General features: G+C 38.6%; 1 protein-coding gene across 2 annotated transcripts in view; it reads left to right on the top strand.

Annotated features, from left to right (window-relative positions):
• Nucleotides 1–336: 336 nt before the first annotated feature.
• Nucleotides 337–20,718, top strand: part of LCLAT1 (lysocardiolipin acyltransferase 1) — a 111,872-nt gene continuing 91,490 nt past the window's right edge. For both annotated transcript variants that reach the window (XM_053937801.1, XM_053937799.1), the window contains exons 1-2: nt 337–449; nt 587–676. The gene's annotated coding sequence lies outside the window, so the exon portion shown is untranslated. The remainder of the gene's footprint in view (nt 450–586; nt 677–20,718) is intronic.

The raw sequence follows: 20,718 nt of genomic DNA, 5'->3' as shown, positions 1-20,718 counted from the left end.
GCAATAAAAACTGAAAATACAGCCCGTTTCGGGGAAAGTTAAGAGAAACCATCTCCTCACAGCAATGGAAATCATGCCACGGTCGTTTTCCACTACTCTCCCACCACACAGGCTATTTTATGAGAAATTCCGCAGCTAAACAGCAGTACGGTTTTCCCCTTCGTGCAGCGCTGTGGGGCGGATGAATCACCGTCCCTGTGGTGCTCACGGCCGAATTACGCCGGGCGCTTTCCCTCCGCCGTGCGCCGCAGCCCCCCGAGCCCCTCCCGCGCGGTCCCTTTAAGGGGCCCGGCCGGGCGCGTTGCCATGGCAACGGCGTGACCGCCGTGACCGGAAGTGCACGGGGTCAGAGGCCGCGGGAACATGGCGGCGGCCCTGGCGCCCGCGGGCGGTGGCGGCGGCGCGGCGGCTCCGTGAGCTCCTCCCGCCGCGGCGCTGCCCCGTCCCAGGTGAGGGAGGGGCGGACGGAGGGGAGGCCGGGCCGCGGTGCTGGCGGTGGCAGCGGCGCCGGGGCTCCGCAGCTGCCCTGGCCTCGCCGGGTCGTTCTCGCCCGCCGGGCTCTCACCCGCCCCCCGTTTGTCCCCAGGCATGGTCGCCGCGCTGTAGGAGGGCCGGGACGGCGATGGAGGAGAGCGCTTGAGCTTGTCTGCGGAGGCGGTCCGTGTGTGTGAGACGTGTACGGTACCCGAAACCTCGGTTTCAGTGCTACTGTTTTTGTTGCACCTGGAAGAATAAATAACCGGAGGCCTTTCGTTATAATCTCATCCTTAGTATCTTTCCTTTTGGGGAGCAAACCGAGTGTCTTGTTTTGGTTTGTACATACACAGAAGCCAGTCAGTTTTTTTTTTTTTTTCCAGCTGTAACTGTGTGGTTTTCCTTGGTTATTGTGCCTGTTGTCACTTTTCCCGTTAGTACTGGCGTGCGGGCTGCCGTCTGGGCTAGATGTGCCCTCTGGCGAAGCTAAACTTTGACCTGAATGGTCTCTTGTGCAGTGAATGCAGGGTGAGTGCTGCAACAAGGCTCGTAGCTTTGCACAACCGGGCTGTTCAGCACATAGCTGCGGCTGCAAGAAGCTGCCCACTAAAAATAAATGCTGGAGTTAAACTGGACGTGCAGCTTCACACTGGTGCTTGTGTGTATTCATTGCAATACAGTTTTTGATCACTGGACTTCTTTAATGTCTACTTTTGTTAGTGCATGGAGTGGGCTGCACTAGTGGGTGGTGGATTTTACTTACTGATTGAAAGCATCAACAAATCTCACTTACTTCACAGCAACTGTGTGTTCTGTTCAAGACACAACCCAGCCTCTGCTTTTGGACCATTGGACTTTTCAGGTGTACATAGCATGGTAACCTTTTAATGTTTCTCAAGCGTGAGTTTATTCCACTGTAAAACAGAGATTAATAGATAGGTTCCTCTCCATCCTGCTTCTTACTTAACAAATGGGGAAACTAGGATTTAAAAAAAAACAAAATATGTCTTAAATTGAACACAGAAATCTAAAATGAGTTGGTGGACTTTTCAATCATGTTTTACAGTATTATCTAACAGTCTGAATGCAGAGCTGCAGTGGAAACTGTACCTCAGCAAATCAAGGTACCCTTTACCAGTGTGAATTCATAGTTTGGTCAGTGTGTGGGCTGCAGCTGAAGGGTATGGTCTCACTCCTTTCCATCGCTGGCCATGGGTTCTTGTTACTCTCTTTGTAGTGGATTTAGTGGTTGGATGATTTCAGGGACAGTTGATCTAACAGTTTTATGGGGATGGAAGTTATTCCTGTGAGTGCTTGCTCTGATATGAATAGAAGCTATTTCTCCTGCTAATGTAACCCAGCTGTGGGTCAACCATAATGTGAAACTGTACCTTGAGAAACCAAATCTCAAATTGATCATTCAGAAAATCACGACTATACCTCAAACTTCTGAAAAGTTTAAATTAAAAAAAAAAGAAAAGTCAGCTATGTGTAGGCAGTATGTGGTAAGACTGAAAAGAGAATAAGCCTGTGAAGGAACTTTCTCATCTTCCAAGGGTTTTTTTCTCCATTCACTGCTTGCCAAAGTGTTTCTGTGCTGAAAGAGGGAAGTCACTTACAAACCTTTATTTAGACCTCAAGGGCTGGTCCACCATGTGTACACAGTAAGGCAGAATCTTGAAGGAAAGATAATTTTGTACCCGACCTGCAAAAGTCAGACTGAGATTCTGTAGGGAAACCTTGATTCTGATATGGTCCAGCTCCTCAGTCTCAATGAGTTTTGCTTTCGTGGTGTTGCCTGCCCTCCCCACAAAAGCAGTCTGGAAAGAAGATTGGAAGTGGAATGAAGTGTCATCTTCACACCGACCTGGGGTTTTAGTGGTGTTAGGATTTGCTGGATCACATAACCCTTTCTCCAGTTGTTCATGTGGGAAACTCCCACGTGTTTCATCTGGTCCTGCAGAGTCTCCACTCCTTCAGCAGCTATTTTTAGTAAAGCCAGATTTTTAATTCTTAGGTTCTTAATCTGAACTGCCATAGGTGCAAATCCTCTTGTCCTTCTGCTGGTTTTCTGCCTGATTCTGTCCAAGAGTTTTCCCCATAGTTTCCTTCTTTTAATTTTTGTTTGGACAGTCTTATGTAGGTCTTTTCTTTCCTGTCACTTGTCCCATCCTTCAGTGTGCTGCTACCCCTTACTCTTCCCAACTCTGTTTTGCCAAAGCCCTTTTTTTTTTTTTTTTTTTTTTTTTTTTAACTTTTGTTGACTTCTTCTTCCAGCTTCTTGGGATGTGCAAACTCTTTGTCTCAATTTATGCTTTCTTCCGACATCATCATTATTTACAAATAATTGTGCTTTCCTCTGTTGTTCTTTCCTTATTTCATTCTCCTCTTTCCCACTTGCAGTCTTGTTCAAGGCTTGTTCCCTAAGTTCTTCAGGTCGTGGTGCTGGGAACACGCAGACATGAGGTACTGAGCTCCACAGTCTGGTTAAATGTTTTCTTGGCACTGGCCTGAGGAGAGCTTGCTTGTTTGTGTCGTGTGTGTGGTGCTTGGTCAGCACTTAGGGCTAAGAGAGGGGGAGACGGAACTTTTGGAGAGTTGAATTTTTGGAACGGGTCCTTGCTGACTGTGGGCAAAGGCTCACAGTTTGATTTTACTATTTGTTGCCTTGGCCTGACAAGTAAATTGCTCCTGAAAGACAATTCTGCATTGTGAATTGTCCAATTTTTAGCTATAGCAGGGCACAGTGAGATGTGATAGAGCTATGTTAGCAGAATTCTTCCAACATGCCCAAAATGTCTCTTCATTTTCCCATTTTTTTTTCACTTAGGTGAGCTGTTTACTTGTGAACTTGATCTTGTTTTGATACAATAAATGTAATTTACCTAATTTACCTAATTAATTTGTTTGTATTAGAGTTCTTGTATGCTTTGGGTTAAAAACTGGGAGAGCCTTTACTTGCCCATGCAAAATTAGTATCTTCACTGGGTTCACACACTATCCTTTCATGAGTTTGAGGAAATTAACTTGCCTTTAATCTGATAATAGGCTTAAGGTGGTTTCCCTTTGAGAACAGAACTGCTTTTCTTCACCTTGCTTTTCCAAGATTTTGCATGTGTGATACTAAAACTCCCCTGACTCTTGAGGAGCTTGTTTCAGGCATCCTTTGGTATAAAACCTGCTGTTGATGTTAGTTTAGATATCAAGGGAGCAGGTATTTCTTTCATTCCAGTGTTTCTGAAAGATATTTCTTAATCTCAGGTCCTTTTTCATTGAGCTTACGATGGTTTTATTATTTTTAAGGCATTCAGCATCTCTTAGTGTTGAGAGAAATTGATCTCTATTTGCTCTTCTCCGTTGATGGCAGCTCCAGAGGTGCCGTGAAGGGTAATTGAAGACTGCCTCAAGAGTCTGTATGAAGCAGTTATGTGGATCACCTCACACTACTGGTAGAAAGAGAATTAATTTTTGCTGAAAAGCTTCTCTTGTCCTTTATAAAATTACTGTTTGAATGATGGTGGTCCTGTGAACTGCTTTGTCCTCAGACATGCTCCTTACAGTTCCTCTGTGTTTTCATATATAAATGACAGATTGTTTTGTAGTTCTTTCACCAAATCAGTGAAACAGCAGACTGGGGTGTAGTCAGAAGAGTCAAAAGATAACTGAACACTCAGGCTTTCAATGGAGACCCAGAAATAGAACACAACCAAGTCATTAATTTTTCTTCCTAAATCAAAGACAGACAGTAAAAGGCAGTGCAGTCATGTCATCATGATTTTGAAACAAGAATGGAGCTACTTTGAATTTCTTGAAATGCTGCTAATTGCATCAAACTGTTAATGATTGCTGTAGATCAAGACTTAACTTACTTTTCAAAGTAACTGGAATTTACAATGGTTATACATGAAATGGACAAACAGATCTGGGGTGAGGGTGTGATTATGTTTATTTTTTGTTTCCTTTTAAGTTTTGCATGGTCAAGTATGATAATGATCCCATGCAGATGTGAATGTTAAAGATGAAATAACAGAACATATGTTCTATGGCCCTTTGAATTTGTTTGAAGACCCTCTCTGGTGTTTGAAGGTAAAAATGTTCCTGTCTTGCTACGCATGAGAGCTTGGGTGAAATGCCTCCTGATGCAGTTTTAATGGGGATAAGAGGGCTGAGAATCCTCTGTTCAGTTTGAGCAGCTCTTGGAGAGACAGAAACAACAGAGATTCCAAGCTTTTTTTTTTTTTCTCCTCAAAGAAAATTCTTGAAGTAATTAATTCCACATCACTTGATAATTCTGCTCTTAGATTTCATTATGGTTACTCCTATCTAGTGTTGGTATTGATGTTTAACATTGATTTCTTCAGTCTTCACACAAACAGCCTGCATTTGTTCAGATTGAGTATTAGCATTATGTGTTTGAATTCGGAAGATAATTGCATATCTTGCAAATTACCCAATGGCTGTTTCATCTTGAAACATTTAGAAATCCATTTCAGTTTCTCATAATTATAATGTTTTAGTCAGACAGCAATCTAAACTTAGGACTGCACTTTGGCAGTGATATGCTTGTTTTTCTAAAATGAGCACAGTTTTTGTGGTTTAATTTTCCTTTCATTTAAGTATAGATTTTAACCAGCGTAGGCCGAACTTTTCCACCATCTTTAAAATTAGCTCAAGCCATATTTTAAAAATTTGTTCTCCTAATGGGATTTAACTTACATAGAAAAATGTATGCAGGAATTAATGTTTTAAAGCTGATTAATATTTTTGAAGTGTTTTTAGAATTTGTTTATAGATAGCCTCAAATAGGATACTAGTAGTCTCTCTGTAATAAATACCACTGAACGCACTTTATGCTGTATTTCTGAAATTTGAAAGGTAGGTGTTCAGAAAGAAACTGTAGATTCCATTCATCAAGCAGCTAAATTACGACATCAAAACACAATAAAATGCCTCTGTTTTTCCAGACTTCTCTGCAAGCAGTGTGTGAAGTTTTGGAGATTACTGAAGTTTTCATTGGTTGTCTTGTATGTCCTTGGGCAGGATATAGTTACCATTTTGCAGTTGGTGAGTTAAAGCTGTAAACAGATCTGTAGCAAGTGTAAAGCTCTGGCTAGATGATATTCAGCATTTTATGTATTCCCACACAGAAGTGAGAAGGAATCTGAATTGCATCTGTCAGGTGACTATTAGAACCTTTTGTGTTGCTGCTAAACATTTGCTTGTTTCAGTTTCTAGAAAAGTGCTAGAAAAACCCTCAAGTAAAAAGACCCCGAAAACTGTTACCAATCTTGTATCACTATTTTTTACCCAAATACAGAAAAAAAGGTCTTGGCTATACTTAGAAGGTTTTCCAGCTGGCAATGTTCAGAGATCAAGGGAGTCAATCTGTCAGCAGACTTCTCTTCAGATAGACCATTTCTTCTATCACAGGTAGAGTGAATTCCTTTCCCTAAGTTTGAGGAGAAATGTAAGAAAATGATGAGTCCTCTGGATTTCCATTTTGTTTTTATATGACATGTGCTGGTTAGCTTTGATAAACTGTTTCTCTAGTGAAAATAATGTCAAAAAATTCTGTCCTAGTTTGGACATGGAATTGTGAGAAAGCTCATTCAGTTTCTTAGACACTTTATTTTATTATTCAGATGCTAGAAGGCCTAGATCCTTCTGGTTTTTAATACCTGCAGTAATCAGGCATTTGTTCAGCTGATCAATTCCATTTGTTATCAAGATCATGTTTGAGATCTGCTTGAGTGTAAAAAGCATTGGTTTTGAAAAAACAGATATTCTATTTAACAAGAATAAAAAATAATAAATTTAATAATGACTGGTAAAGCTTTCCTTTTTTCTTCTAATTGTTGCAGCTTGTGCTATTACCTTTAAGAAACTTATATGATGAAGCACTTTTAATTTCAGTCAGTGATTTCTTTCTCATAAACTCTACTAACTCTTCCCCAGAATTCTTGTGGTACAGTGGGAATTTCTTAAGCATTCTGTTCACTGAATAGCAGTTATATATTTTGTCCTCATTGAGAAACAACTCTTAACTCTTCTGGTATGATAAGCCAGGAGATAATGGTGACCACATGCTGATCCATGGAAGATACAACTTTTCAAAGTGAGTCAGTCTGCAAGTGGGCTTTCAGGCTATGGTCAGAACTTAGAGCTTGTTTCTGGTTCTTCTGGGTAAATTTTTGAGATTGTGTATCAGCTGCAGCTGGGGGCCATGTGCTCCAGGGAAGTTATTGCTTGGTTCTTTAAAAAAGCCAAGGAAAACTGCAAAAGATTTCTCAAGGAGCAAAACAAGTAAAAGAAATACTTACCTGTTAAGTCTCTGTTAAGTCTCTGTTGGGAACCAGTCCATTTTTTTTTTTTAACTCTTCACTCATGGAAATCCTCTTTTCTGATGATTCTGTCATCATCAGATAGTGGAAATCCCAGTTAATGTCCTGGGAATTGGCATGCACTTTACATTTGGAAAGGGGGTGTTTGGTTTGTTTGAATCTCTCTTAAATAATTACAGACTGTGTAGGAAGATGGAATGTCGTGTTCTGGTTATGTTTGATCTTTCTAAACTTTGGTGATGGACTGTTTGAGGAAAGGATTGGTCTTGCTGCATTTTCTGCTGCCTCCATGAGATGGATAGATTTTGCACTAGAGTTTCCTTAAAAAAAATACTCGTGTCTCAATATGATTTACAATAAATGTTTTGCAGACTCATCTGTTTCTAACCATTGGAAGTGACAAAGGGTGTGTCTCTCCCAAAATTATGGCTTTGCTCAGAGAAGTGTGTTCTTTTATTAGGAACATCAGGTTTAAATTTTCTCTTGAATACCAAGTTTGAAATGAAATCCTTACAGTTATCTGCTATTTTGAGCGCTTGCATGGGTCTACCATTCATTACAGAATGAATACTTCATTATTTTGTCATAAATTATTCTATCTTGAGATGCCAATTTCCATTTTTATAGAAATTATTATTCTGTCTCACAGTGTTTTTACTTGTGTTGCAATAAAGGTAGGCATTGTATGAATTGTATCTCAGTCCTACTATGAAGAAAGAATTTTGGTCTTTTTGGTAAATATTGAGAAGCATTTAGTTCTGCTCCTCTCTTGGATACAGTGTTAGATGTTGAACAGTGTCAACTGCACTAAGCAATAAAAAAACTCACACTTTAAAACAATGCTTGAATTGAACAGCATATCTCATTTAGATTATGACAGTGGGTAAAAAAGCTGCATGTTTATCTTGTCTGCCACCTTAATAGTTTTCGAAAGACAAATGCCTGCAAAGTGTCCAAGGTCAAGCAGCTATTTTTTTGTGTGTATTCTAATTACAGCCGGCTATCAAAGGATCTTGAGAGATGATTGACCTACAATATTGAGACAATGGCTCTGTAGTTATTAAGTATGGAAATTAAGTTTAGGGAGAAGCAAATGTGCCTGAAGTGGTCACAACAGTGATATTGCCAAAATGGTTATTGATAGCACAGGAATACATATTCTGTCTAAAAGAAAAAATAGCTGAAATTATGTGGGTTTTGTTGAAGTAATTGTGGTAGGCTGGTCTACTGAAGAACAAATATGATGTGTTACACAGCACTCCTGTGCAGTAGTTCTCTTTGAAAACATAGCAATTATTTTTAATTTGAAAGAATTTTATAAAAAGTTTAGAAGATTTAGTAAAATTTCTTCTTTCAGTCACATGTTAGTTGAGTTTTCTGATGGTCTGCCTTCTCTCTGTGCCTTTGCAGCTTGGCAGACCTTTACCCTCCTGCAACAGCACCAAGCCCTGAAGTGGCTGTAGGAAATCCTTTCCCTTTTTAAAGGGAAGCTGTAGGTTATTCCTATGTTGTTAGTGTGAACCCAGGATCCTTCAGGTCCTTCTTTTTACATGTCATCAGTGGCAAATAGAGGTGCTAAATACAGCTGTTCTTTCTTTTTTAACCTTATGGGAGGCATCCATAAAAATCTTTTAGGCAAACTGGCACTGTACATATTGCCTAGAGCTTTGTTATGAGCTCTGGGCATTCAGCTTGCCTTCAGAACTGAAGGTAGCATTGCTGTGAGCTGAAAGCTAAAATGAGTTTGCATACTAGAAAGAAAGATTATATTCCCAGTCTCCATGATCTCTCACTGTGTCTTGAAGTGCAAAAGTAGCTGGAAAAGGCATATTTAGGACAGGCTTTTGTGACGTTTAGAAATACATCATTTCTTCATAAATATAAAATAGACAAACCTTCAAATTTAGGGAAACTGTCTGGTAGCTTTGGATTTCAGTGCAAGGTATTGTCTATGAACACAGTATTAACACAGATGATAATATTTACTAGAAGTCTCACTACATGCCATATTGGCTAAGAGATGCCCAAAAATGGAAAGTAGTAACTGCAAAATATTGTTGTAAATATAGTTCCACAGGCGGCAGAATATTTTAGAATAAAATTTTTAGTCTGTACAGAAAATTATTTGATCTATTAGAAAAGTAATATTTCAATGAATGCTTATAGCAAAACAAGAGGAAAAAGAAATTATCAACAGGTATTTCTTTATCACTTGAAAACTGCTCTTACTGCTGTTGCTCTCCAGCGTTTTAGCCAGAGGTTTGCAACCTTTATAGGGAGTATATATTACAAGCCGCAAACCCAATACCTTTGGCCTGAATATCCTGCAAAGGTTCCATTTCCCCAGGATTTTTGCTTATGGATTTTTGCTTCTTCTGCATCCACATGGTACGTTACAAGTCTCCCTCTTAAGAACTTGTGTTTTGATGTTAATATGGAGGAGTGGCCCACCCTTAGGAGCTCTGTCTACTTCTGTGAGACCTCAGTGTCTGTCCTCCTCCTGAGAAAGATTATGGTGTGCTTTTCTGCTGATTTCAGTGTTTTGAATGATTTTGGAGGGAAGTTATAAGAACTTTCCTTTCTGGTTTAGGAGGTATTTGTTACAGAACTACCAGTCTGTTGTTCTTGAAAACAGTCACCCAGTTAACATCTCTTTCCTAAGCTGAACTTTACTAAGATCTGTCAGATTTTACCAGACATGGGACTGAGGAGTAGAACATAGAGAAGTTAATGTTGGAGTGGGATCTGGAGAGAAGCAGTGTTGTGGGCAAGTATTTTTCCGTTTTCCAAATGTTAAGCTTCAACCACGTTAATAATATTTCTACAAAAATATTACTCAGCTAATTTAAAGCAAAACTCTAGAACTCTTATATCCCACATGGCATGAAACATTCCTGTTTTTTTTTTTTTTCTTGGTGTATTAACTTTTTACACAAAAGGGAAATGAATTTTAGAAAGAATGTTATACATAAACCATTTGAGACATTCTCTGTTAAGAAAACACCATCTGTCAAGAAAGATGCAGCCAGTGTTGAGTTATATTAAAAACATTGTAAAGGAAACATTTCTCAAGGAAAAGTGGTTTAATTAAAACATTTTAACTGGTTTTGCTCTGGAAAAAGCTTAGGAAATTTCTATATAAGCATTCTAAATGCAATCATAATAAAAGTTCAATTAATTTTTTCAGAAGGAAGTTAGCTTGGTTAAGTTGTTCCTTAATGTAGAATAAAGAAATTTTCTGACAATGTAACTAGTAGGAAAAAAAGAAAATACTTAGAATCATTATTTTATTACCTTCAAATTCTATAGTTTGATTGATTTAATTGTTTTTTCTTGATGGACAGAATTTATTTCAAAAGGAAAATAGGTTACATTTTAGGGTTTTCATATTAATGTTTTTATTTGAAAATCAGTGCTTTTATGAGCATTTAACAGCACTAGAAGACATTATTTTGCTTCAGTGGAAGAAAATAGTGAAGTACTCATAAAAAGGTACCTAGATTAGGCATGAGAAACATTAAATATGATAGAATTTGCTCTTTCTTTAAGTCAATCAAGCCTGCTGGTTTAAGGAATTGTACACTGACTATACAGATTTACTCTAGTGGCTTGAACAAAAAGCTTCTGCTTTAATTAATACTTTGCTCTTTCATCCTTTAACCTGTTGGTGCTATCAGACCTACTCTGAAATGTAGCAAATACAGAAACAGTTACGTCTGATTCCTTTCTAGCTCCAGTTGTTTGTTTTGTTTTTTTTTTTTTTTAATTTAGCTAAAGAATTTGAAGGGAATGCTTGGAAGTTGTGGGTTTTGGCCAACTTAAATGCTGAGGTTTTGATTTTTACAAAAGCATGCATATTGTACATAGGAATGTTGGGTCTTCCTTTGTTTAAGATATCCTACCTTGTCATTGGAGTGTTTTCCTTTCCATTGTTCCTTAAAAATAATAAAATGACATTTCTTAAGTTACATGATCGCTGTTAGAGATGAGCAGCTGTTATTCTCCCAGATTCTCTTCACAGGAGGCTCATGATCTTAGACTTCATTAAAATACCAACAGAAACATAAGTGACAAGTGATACATGGGCTAAGTTTTTTAATGTCACCCACATCTCCTTATTTGATTTGACAGGATGTATTTCCATTAACACATTCTCTTTTTTTTTTTCCACTTGAAAAACTTGCTGTTTACCATGGCTTGTATTTTAGGAACACCTTAAAGATATAAAGAATGTGGTCTGTAGAACCCATTTTACTTGTTGCATGTGCTTGATGTTGTATCCTGAACTGAATAAAGGATTGGAGGTGATCATCTGAAGGTTTCTGTAGTTAAATGCCACTGAAGACCTGGATTTTACTTTTTGCTTGAGAAGCAAGATATGTAACATTATTAACAGTAACCACTTATGATCCTTGTATTTGAATAGTAGGGTTCCAAATTGGACATCTATAAAATAAAGAATGCAAAGCTTTCACAGCTGCAACTGAAGCTGATAACAACTGTGAATTGTGCTTGTGATGTACTGCACAGTGACAAATATTCTGAAAAAAAGTAGTCTGGAAACATTCCAGATTAAGCAGACACAATTCATATGCTGTGTGCTGAGTTATAATATAGGCCTTGAGTTATAAATAGTATCTTTTGTGAAAATAAATTACTGAAATACAACACTTTCAGATAGCAGTATAAAAAACTTAAGATGGAAGAAAAAAGAGGGTTTTGCCCTAGAATTTTAATATCTAAGCACTGTACTATGGGAAGGGGAAAAAGAAATGCAGAGTAATTTCTCCTTCTTCACCCTGCTGTCAAAGCCTGTGCATTAGATAAGGTGGGGTTCCTGTGTGAAAGAACAAACCAGCCAGGGAGCAACAGCCTTAAATCTGGTGCTTTATAATTTCTCTATGTTTCATTGCGCAGTTTCAGTATCCCAAATGTGTTTTTGAGTGGTGCTGAATCCCCTGATCTCCGCTGTGAATGTAGCAACCTGTACTTAAACTGAGGATGACTCCTTGCTAAATGTCATCTTCTCCCTCCTGTAAATTCTGATGTTGCTGTATCTGACCAAAACACTTTTTGGGCTGAAACGAATCATTATGTGTTAGATTTCCACAGAATCACTTCATCTGTAGTCTGAGACTATGAATTCTTGGCAGTCTGTTTTATTGTAGGCAAATGACTGATACCCAAGTCAATGCTGACTCCACAGAGAGGTCACTGGATTGAGTTCTTGAATATAGGATCAAGAGCACCAGAAAAATAAATCTGTCAGTGTTCCAAGTTATTTCTACAAAGCCATTTACAATTGCAAATGGTTCTGCAGTTTGACTGAATTCTGCTTTATGCCTCTCACTTAAGTCTTGCTTTGGTCCAGAGTGCAACAGTTCCTTGTCTATTTACATATGCATGATTGAACATGTAGGTTATTGTTCCAAGAAGTAAGAGGAAAATAGCCTGTTCTAATTTTTCCACTCACATTCTGAAATTTTCCTCACAGTAACTTGTGAAAACTGTATTGACCATCCAGGACCACTTCTTCCAGTTTCAGGCTGATAGCTCTGCAGTCAGGGTGAAGGATGTTGATTGGGATGCCTTTTTTCCCAAGGAATTAATACTGAATCTCTGTGCTTTTACTGTCTAATTGGCGATAGACAGCTTTCCCTAATCTTTGTTGGCTTTCACTGTGAATTTCAGCCTCCTAAAAAGGTACTTGGAGTTACTTGATGTAAATGTACCTTAGTCTTTTATGATATTTAAAATGGGACAAAGCTGACTTGATGAACTGGCAGACATCTTTGCAGTTGGTAACTTGGAGAGATGCATTTTGAATGAGGTGTAAAGCTGGGAGTTTTAGATTTATCAGACTTTACCTTATTTGGTAATCAGTTCAGTCTTTTTCAGCTTTTGATGGAGGGCACAGTGATCGCCTTTATTGGTACATCTGATAACAAATTACAATTAATGCCTTGAATTCCCTGCTAGTGGTAAAAAAATAATATTCCTTTATGCATCAAGTAAACTTTGATGGGAAAAAGTGTTACCATTTCTTAAGTATATTTCTGTTATGTGGTCTGCATAATAGAAAGTGACTAAATGATGCTATCAAAATGTGTAACAGCTTTACAGAAATTGCATTTACAGGTTGCAGATGTTATTTTATAGGGTATCTTGCAGCTGACTTGAGGTGGTTTGTAATGTATAGAAAAACCTACTTTCAGCTTAAAAGAATCAGTTCTGATATTTCTTCATGTAGTTTTCCATTTATATGCTTGATATCTCTATCTGACAATATAGAAGCTAGAGATAGAAAGTTATAAAGAGAAATTACTTGACTAGACAAAGTGTTATGGGAGAGTTCATATTGAGTCCCATTAGCCATGTTGTTGAACTGCAGCCATACATTTTGAAATACTTTAAATCCTTAATGTTTCTGAACAACTGGAGGAGAATCCTGTTCTAATATTCCTTCTAAAAGGGATTATTATTTATTTTTGTTGTAGTTTGGTCTAAGAATTTCAGTGAAGTATCAGGAAATTATTATATGTTTCCTTACTGACTCATGCATTCAAACCTGATTTGAAGCTTGGAATCTGTTACCAGTAAAAAAGACTTGCAAATATGCTGTTACAGGTTTTAGATCACTTTAAATTTTTTATTTTCCATAATATACCTAAAATCCTTTTTCTTGCTTGCTCTGTTGCCATTAATCTCTTTCCTCTTTGCTACAGTGTTACTTATTAAAAAATCTGACATCCTCAGAAATGCTCATCACATAACATCTCATTTTCTTTGTCTGTTATATCCCTTTTTCATACTGCAGATTACTGTAAATTGCTCTGGAAGCGCTATGAAAGAATAATGGGTTAATATAAATAAGTGTAAAGGAACTTGCAGTTGTTGCTCATGTCTTCTAGTCTGCCTAGGTGTTTGATCGTCTTACCAAAATGTGGAGGGAGAAAAGTTGGAAGATTGGTAAACTTTTTTTTTTTTTTTTTAATATATTTATGGCTTCCTAAAGTAATTTGAACTATTTTGATAGCCATGCTGTCACACAGAGCTGCTAGTTTTTTCTCTCAGCCTTGCAATATTTTACAACAACATTATTAGCTTTTTTATTTGCTTCATGAAGCTTAAACTGGTTGAAGGGAAGCTGAGGACTGGTGAATTTTTAAGTGACTTTATAGTCTCCCTAATTTTGCAGCTAGTAGGGAGGTATTTTCAGACATAATTCAGTTTCCTGAAAGCTGGCCTTAATTGTTCTGCTCTGAGTTAGGACCAGGACCAAAGCTATTATTGTAGTGGCTAAAGAGGAAACCCCCTCATGGTGAATTTGGAGGGCTCTTTGCCTTCTTGTAAAACCCTGTGCAGCAGCTTAGGTGAAATTTTTAACTCTTAGGGCTTAACCTTCCAGCTAATCAGGATACTCTAATTCTTCCAGCAGTTTCTAGGATTAAGTCCCTGCAGAAACACATAGTGGATATAGAGGAGAGAGTTCAGTGAAGGGCCACAAAGATGGTGAGGGGACTGGAGCATCTCTGACATGTGAGGAGGGGGTGGCAGCTGGGACTGTTCAGCCTGGAGGAGAAGAGGGTTGGGGAGGGACATGTTATCAGTTTGTACAAGTACCTGAAGGGAGGGTGCAGAGAGGATGGAACAAGGCTCTTCTCAGTGGTGCCCAGTGACAGGACCAGAGACAATGGACACAAACTGAGACACATCAGAAAACACCTTTTTTGACTGAGAGGGTCAGTGAGCACCAGCACAGGTTGCCTGAGGTGGTTATGAAGTCTCCCTCAGATATTTATAAGCTCACTGGCTGCAGTTGGTCCTGCTTGAGCAGGACAGGACCAGAAGACCTCCAGAGGTCCCTTCCAACCTCAGCCACTCTGTGTGGATCTGTTGTCTGTAGGGATATTGTGTCTGTATGGGTTTGAGATGACTCATGGATGATTCTCTTGAAAAGAAAAAGATGTCAGCGACAATGCGTTATGATCAAAACCCCTAATCTGAACCCAAACCTGGGATGCAACAGATGTCTTACTCCTGTAAAATTCTCGCAGGAAATAACTACTTAGCTTTAAGTAAGCTGCAGAATAAGGGGTGTTATTTGGGAAACAAATTTCCTTTCCACTTTAAAGTCTTGGGAATCATGTGAACTGAAAACAGAAGCTGTAGTTTTAGCTGCTGTTAGAGCAACTTAAATGTACATTTTAACTAAGCCACCTTAGGAAAATAATACTCTTTCCTGAGCGGGGGGGGGGGGGGGGGGGGGGGGAAGGACAGAGGCACTTGCTGTGTAGTCTTGCTGTAGGCTGTCCTTTTGTGTTAATCTTCTTGCCCTGTAAGAAAGGAAAGAAGCACTTTAAAACACAGGAAAATGTTGTTGAGCCACAAAAAAATAAGTTTCAAGAGTGGTTTTGATACTATTCACTCTCGTTCTTGATTTTTGCTTTGATTTTGATAGCGACAGTTTAAAGAAAATTATTTGAAAACCATGGTTTTCCTTGAGGTGATGGAAATCTGCTTGTCGGTTTTGTAATGCTTCCATTTTGAAAATGCTGGTTTATTTTCATAACTCTAAATTCAGTGACTTCAAAATGTGCCTGTACATTTTAATTTGCCTTCTTAACACATGCTTTGTTGTTAAATGAAACATTTTTACTGGCACAAAGATATTTGCCCCACCTATTTTCATTTGCTAGTGGTGGGAATGGTAACATTAAAGGCTGTTTAAAATATATGAAGGGAGTTCTGGGGTCATTCCCCACCTGTTGTTTATTTTGGTTTATGCAAGAACAGTCAAAAGTAATCATGTTGGTGAAGCTCTGTCATTTAAGTAATGCTTTTGGAGACTCATAATTTACACATCAACAGGTTTGGCTTCTTCAAGCAAAACTTGGGACTTTTATGTTAGTGAACAGTGAATGCTGGCAAGAAAGGTCACAGCTTTAAAGTAACCTAGAGTACATTGTACTATGTTATGGAACAAAAGACAGTAAATACGGAAAGTCTTTTGATTAACTTCTCCTTTCCAAAGTGTTTTGACCTTTATTGAGTTCCCCTAGCTGACATTTTTAGAAGACTTTTAGTATTCCTTTCATTATAAAGGGTTTATTTGTGTATTTGCTCCCACATATTTCATTGTCATCTCTGCCATTTGATTTTCTTTAGTTACAATGGCATCTACATTTCATATCAGCATGGTTTCTGTAGTAGTGGAATGATGTAGTCCGTTTCTGTACAAGATTCTAGAAACGCATTTCTGTGACTAGATGGTATCTTGGTACACAAAAGAAATAGAAAGCAAAATTGAGTGAAAAACAAAAAAAATTACCAAAGCTGAAAGCACCTAGGAAAACATTTGAAGGACAGCATAATATATTCATGCTAGGAGTAAATCATATAGGATTCACATCACATATCTTCCTATTTTTAGTTTTAAAATTATTAGTTGCCATTTCTATTTAAAGATAATGACATATTTAGTCAGACTTAATGCAAGTGAATCATAGTATTGCATTATTATTGTATTAAACAGTGATTGTTGGTTGTGTTTCTTATGCTTCTTATATTTTGGAGGGCAAAAATAACTTCTCAGTGCTCTGGAAGTTGCTCAGACATTTCAGTCTGGGGTGGTGATGAATAAATTATACTCTAAATAAGGCAGGCAATAGGAATTCATATTTTTGTTTTCTTCCACCAGCCTTCTCCAGCTGGCCCCTTTCCTTCTCTTTACCCCCTGTGGTTTTAGCCATGTAGGCTGGATAAGATTACAGATACTTGTTTTACAAGGAGTCACTGCAGACTTGGTCTTTCTACATGACTGTTTGTGCTGGTTCTGCTGTCGGAGCTGGTGGCTCCCAGCTGTTCTTTAAAGAGTGTACCAGGGGTGCCTTTTAGGTTGTGTCCTTCCTTTGCCCAGTTCCTCTCCTGGGGTTGGTGCAGGAGAATGAGAACTTCTTCCAACAGTTAAAGGTTGATGAAATCTTAGTAGTTGGCACCTTGGACAGCTGGCCAGCCCAACCAGACCTCCCTGGCTTGAAGAGGCAGCTTCTCAAGAGCATCCCTTGCTCTGTAATAACTGAACAAATCCCAGATGTAAAATTTAATCTTCTCCTTACTACTTTCTTCCTCTTTAATACTGTGCTCCCTGAAGCCTTGAAGCTGTTTTACACACTTGAACCCCCATTCACATGCCTCCTAGTAAGATATTCCATAAACTGGGAACTTTTCCTTAGAACAAGATACAGCATTTAGACTTTATTTTAAAGTCACAGGATTTTAAGTGTGGGGCTTCTGACTGATTACCTGTTACAGGCAGCTGAGTGAACCCTAGGATGTGATTTGTACCTTTGTTGCTTGCATGGGCAGGTTGTCTGGCTGCTGTCAGTCCTTTTGCTTCATGAATTAGAGTATTCAGCAAGAGTGAAGAAGGCTTAAAGATTGCTTGTAGAACAAAAGGATTAGGTCTTCTTATATAGAAGACAAGAACAGTCTGCTAATGAATGAGTAGTAGTGAGAAGAATGTAAGCCTGAGTATTTTACGGGGTAAGATAAATGTTACCACAGGCTAAGAATAAACTCACCATCTCTGTCTCTTGCAGGCTTTCTTCTTGCACGTTCTTATCGAGGTGTCTGACAAGACACTGTCAGACAGGATAACTAGCCAGCACTACTGCTGATTCTTTGGCAATTTCTGTGGTTTTTCCACTGGTGATTTCTTTGAACATCATACAAGATGACAAAGTTTCCTAGGTCAAGACACTGGAAATATTAATTCTCCATAAATGTTGTTCTGTTCAACACAAGTCAGATCTGAGTTTATAGAACACTTTCTTTCTTCAGCCTCGGTACTTTTCCAGTTTTCTGAGGGCAAGCAGCCCAGCAAACACTCCTTCAGACAATTCCTCATCTTTCTTCTTTTTCCAGAATGAAAATCCAAAAATCTTGGCAATGGGGGCCAAAATAACAAAAGAAAAGTGTGTGTTGCCACTTCTTGCCAAGTTTTTGTAAATGTTTCTCTCCTTCCCTGTTCCAGCATAACAGCAAAACTTCCCAAAAATCCACAAAATAAACCAGACTCTTTTTCAACCTCTGCTCTAATTCAGAATAAATAAGGAAAATGCTAGAAGAACAAGTACTGTAAAGGGTATATAGTTTATCTGACTGTTAAGCTTTTATTCCTCATCAGTTAAGGTTGCAGAAAACTCTAGGGCAACTGGTAGGTCCTTGACTATGCTCAGGTGTTATTCTTGTTTCTAGGCTATCAGTTGGGATGGTGCCAGTTTGCTTTTCTTTTTACTTGGTTGCAAGGAATCTTAACTAGGTCATGGGTGGATAGATCTGTAGTTTAGGGCAGGCAGGAGTGAAATACTGTTATAAAGTGGCAAACGAGGGGATACAAGCTCCACAGAGTGATTCTAGGCTAAGTGTTCTCTCCTGCTTGCTTGTTCCTCCTCCAGTGTCAGTGCAATGATTAGAAATAGTAGGGAAGGGGAGGGGGCATGGTAGGCAGTGAGATCCAGGAATTAGTGTTAAGCAGACCAGAGGTGGGATTATAAACCAAGGCTGTGCTGGCAGAGTGACTTTATACAATGAGGGGGCAAAGAGCACTGCTGGATCAGAACCTAAGACCAAAGGGCAGCAAGAGGGACAGGAAGCAGGTTCTTAGAGCAATAATCAAGATGTTACCTGTAGCTACAGAATAAACCCTTGTTTGGGTTTCTTCTGTACCAGGTGTGTGTGGCAACCTTCATTGATGGAGTTCACAGGGTCAGCTCTTTGGCTCTTGTTATGGCTAGTGGCTGGCTGCAGCTTTTGTCTTGAGTCATATGTGCCACTTTTCCTACAGATTGTTCTTATTTTAGTTGAAATTCTTGCAGCAACAATTAATTCATTATTAGGAGTGTTTTAAGAGATTTATTTTTTTCCCTCAGAGGTGTTTCTTATCAACAAACCATTGAACTTAAACGTGTTCATATGTGTGATAAGAAAGAATAATTTTTTCATCAGTGTCATTACTAGAAGAAATTCTGTTTGAATTTATACATTTAAACTGTTGAGATTGCTGCTTTTTGATGTGTCAGGTCTGCAAAATTGATCTGTATAATGAAATGGCTGTGTGTGAACTGTGCCATGACACATTCAAACAGCTAATAATTGATTCCTTGAAACCATCTCTATATGTGTGAGTCATGGTGGGACTTGTGACCTCCCTAAAATGTTGGGTTTTTTTTCAGGATCCTAATTGTGACCATTCCCCAAGAGTTAAGTATCTATAAAGTATTTCCAGGTCATTGACTGTCAAAGTAGAATTCCAAATCAAAGGGAACAGCCACCCAAATTGAGACATAGTCTGGAATTTGAATACCATGTCTGTGTAGGAAAAGAGCTTCTCAATTCCTGTGCTTTTGCTTCTATTTTGATTGCTAATATAATTTCTTCTTTTATTTATTTTGGAAAGTGCTAAAGCTAGAAAATCTGATTCACTGAATCCAGGCAATGTCTCATTGGAAGACTCCTGGAAAACCACACTTGTCAAGACAAACATGATGTCATTTCAGTAGCAGAATCCTTTTGTGAACCTCCTGGAAACAAATGTTTTGCATGAAGACTCAATTTTTCTTGTTCTGAATTAATTCAAACAAATTACCCTGAAGACTGTATTTGTGGTAAACTTTTTTTGAGAAAGCCTTTTCTTGGGCCACTTTCAGAGACAAGACTGACTCTGAGTGATGTTTAAAAGCTGCAGAGGTTGTTAGCTTGTGAACAGGTAAATGTATCAAGCAGAGCAGTGTGCTTCAGTCTTTTGAGCAGCTTGGAAGATCAGTGTTCTTTAGAGCTTCCAGCAGGTGTTTCTATCTGCTCTACAAACTACTGTGCTCTCCCTAAGAAAAGTATGTTGGCCTGGAACAGCAAAGCAGCTTGCTTTTCTTTCTTTAATTAGGTGATGACTTAAGATATTTACAGAGGAAAGAAGATAATTTGCTTAAGTAAAGCCAATTAATAATGGGGATGTTGAGGACTCAACTTTATCTCTCGGAATGTTTTTTCCCCTTCTACATCTGCACTTTCCCAAGTTTCTGGTTTTTGTAGTGCAGGAGCAAAGACAGAAGGCTGCCTCTGAGTGTCAGGGAGGGACTTAAAATATAAATCCAAATGACCTTATTGGGACTTTGACACATTTGCTTTCCAGCTGATTGAGAACATAGCCATGAAAAGAACGTGCTTGGGAATTTTCCACCTGCCCATTTGACGTAGGAGAAGAAAGAAACCATTCATTTCCTGACAGCATGTCTGAAAACTGGAGATGGAATGGTTATTTAATGTGTTTGGGTTTTGGCAATCTGATTCATAGTTTTTGAATGCTTGTAGTTGCCAGTTCTTGATGCAATGCATTTTTTTATTCCATGAATAAAAAGATGGAGCAGACAAATCTTCAGAGTTTCAGAGCACACTGTGGCCTGTTGTCTGTTTTGTTCTCCCTCTAATAGCAGGATAAATAAAAGTATTTTGAGGCCTGTCCACTTCCATCAAGCTTCTGGGAAAGAAAAAAGAAGGGGCGGGGGGTGGGAGAGGGGGAGGACAACAGCATGGAAAACTTTATGAAATTGCTTATGGGTTTCCTTTTCATGTGAAATTTCCCTGAAATTTTCCCCATGACTCATTTCCTTTTTATTCCTTTTTGAGTCTGTAGTTTGGGCTTTTTAATTTTTTTTCTTTTCAAAGACAAATTGGTGGCTTTCTCTGCCCCAGTGTGATGTTGATTTTGCAATGGTATATATTTCACATATGGGCATTGCAGTGTATTCTCCATATGGGCAGTTGTCCTCTTGTCTCTAATTTCTTTGCACAGAGCAAAGACAGGAAGCAAGGAATACACTTCCACAGAAAATAGATATAAATC

Source organism: Vidua chalybeata, chromosome 3, assembly GCF_026979565.1.
Source record: "Vidua chalybeata isolate OUT-0048 chromosome 3, bVidCha1 merged haplotype, whole genome shotgun sequence".
Classification (NCBI taxonomy): domain Eukaryota; kingdom Metazoa; phylum Chordata; class Aves; order Passeriformes; family Viduidae; genus Vidua; species Vidua chalybeata.
Note: the sequence above shows the minus strand (reverse complement) of the source record. Positions and strands in the feature narration are given on the sequence as shown.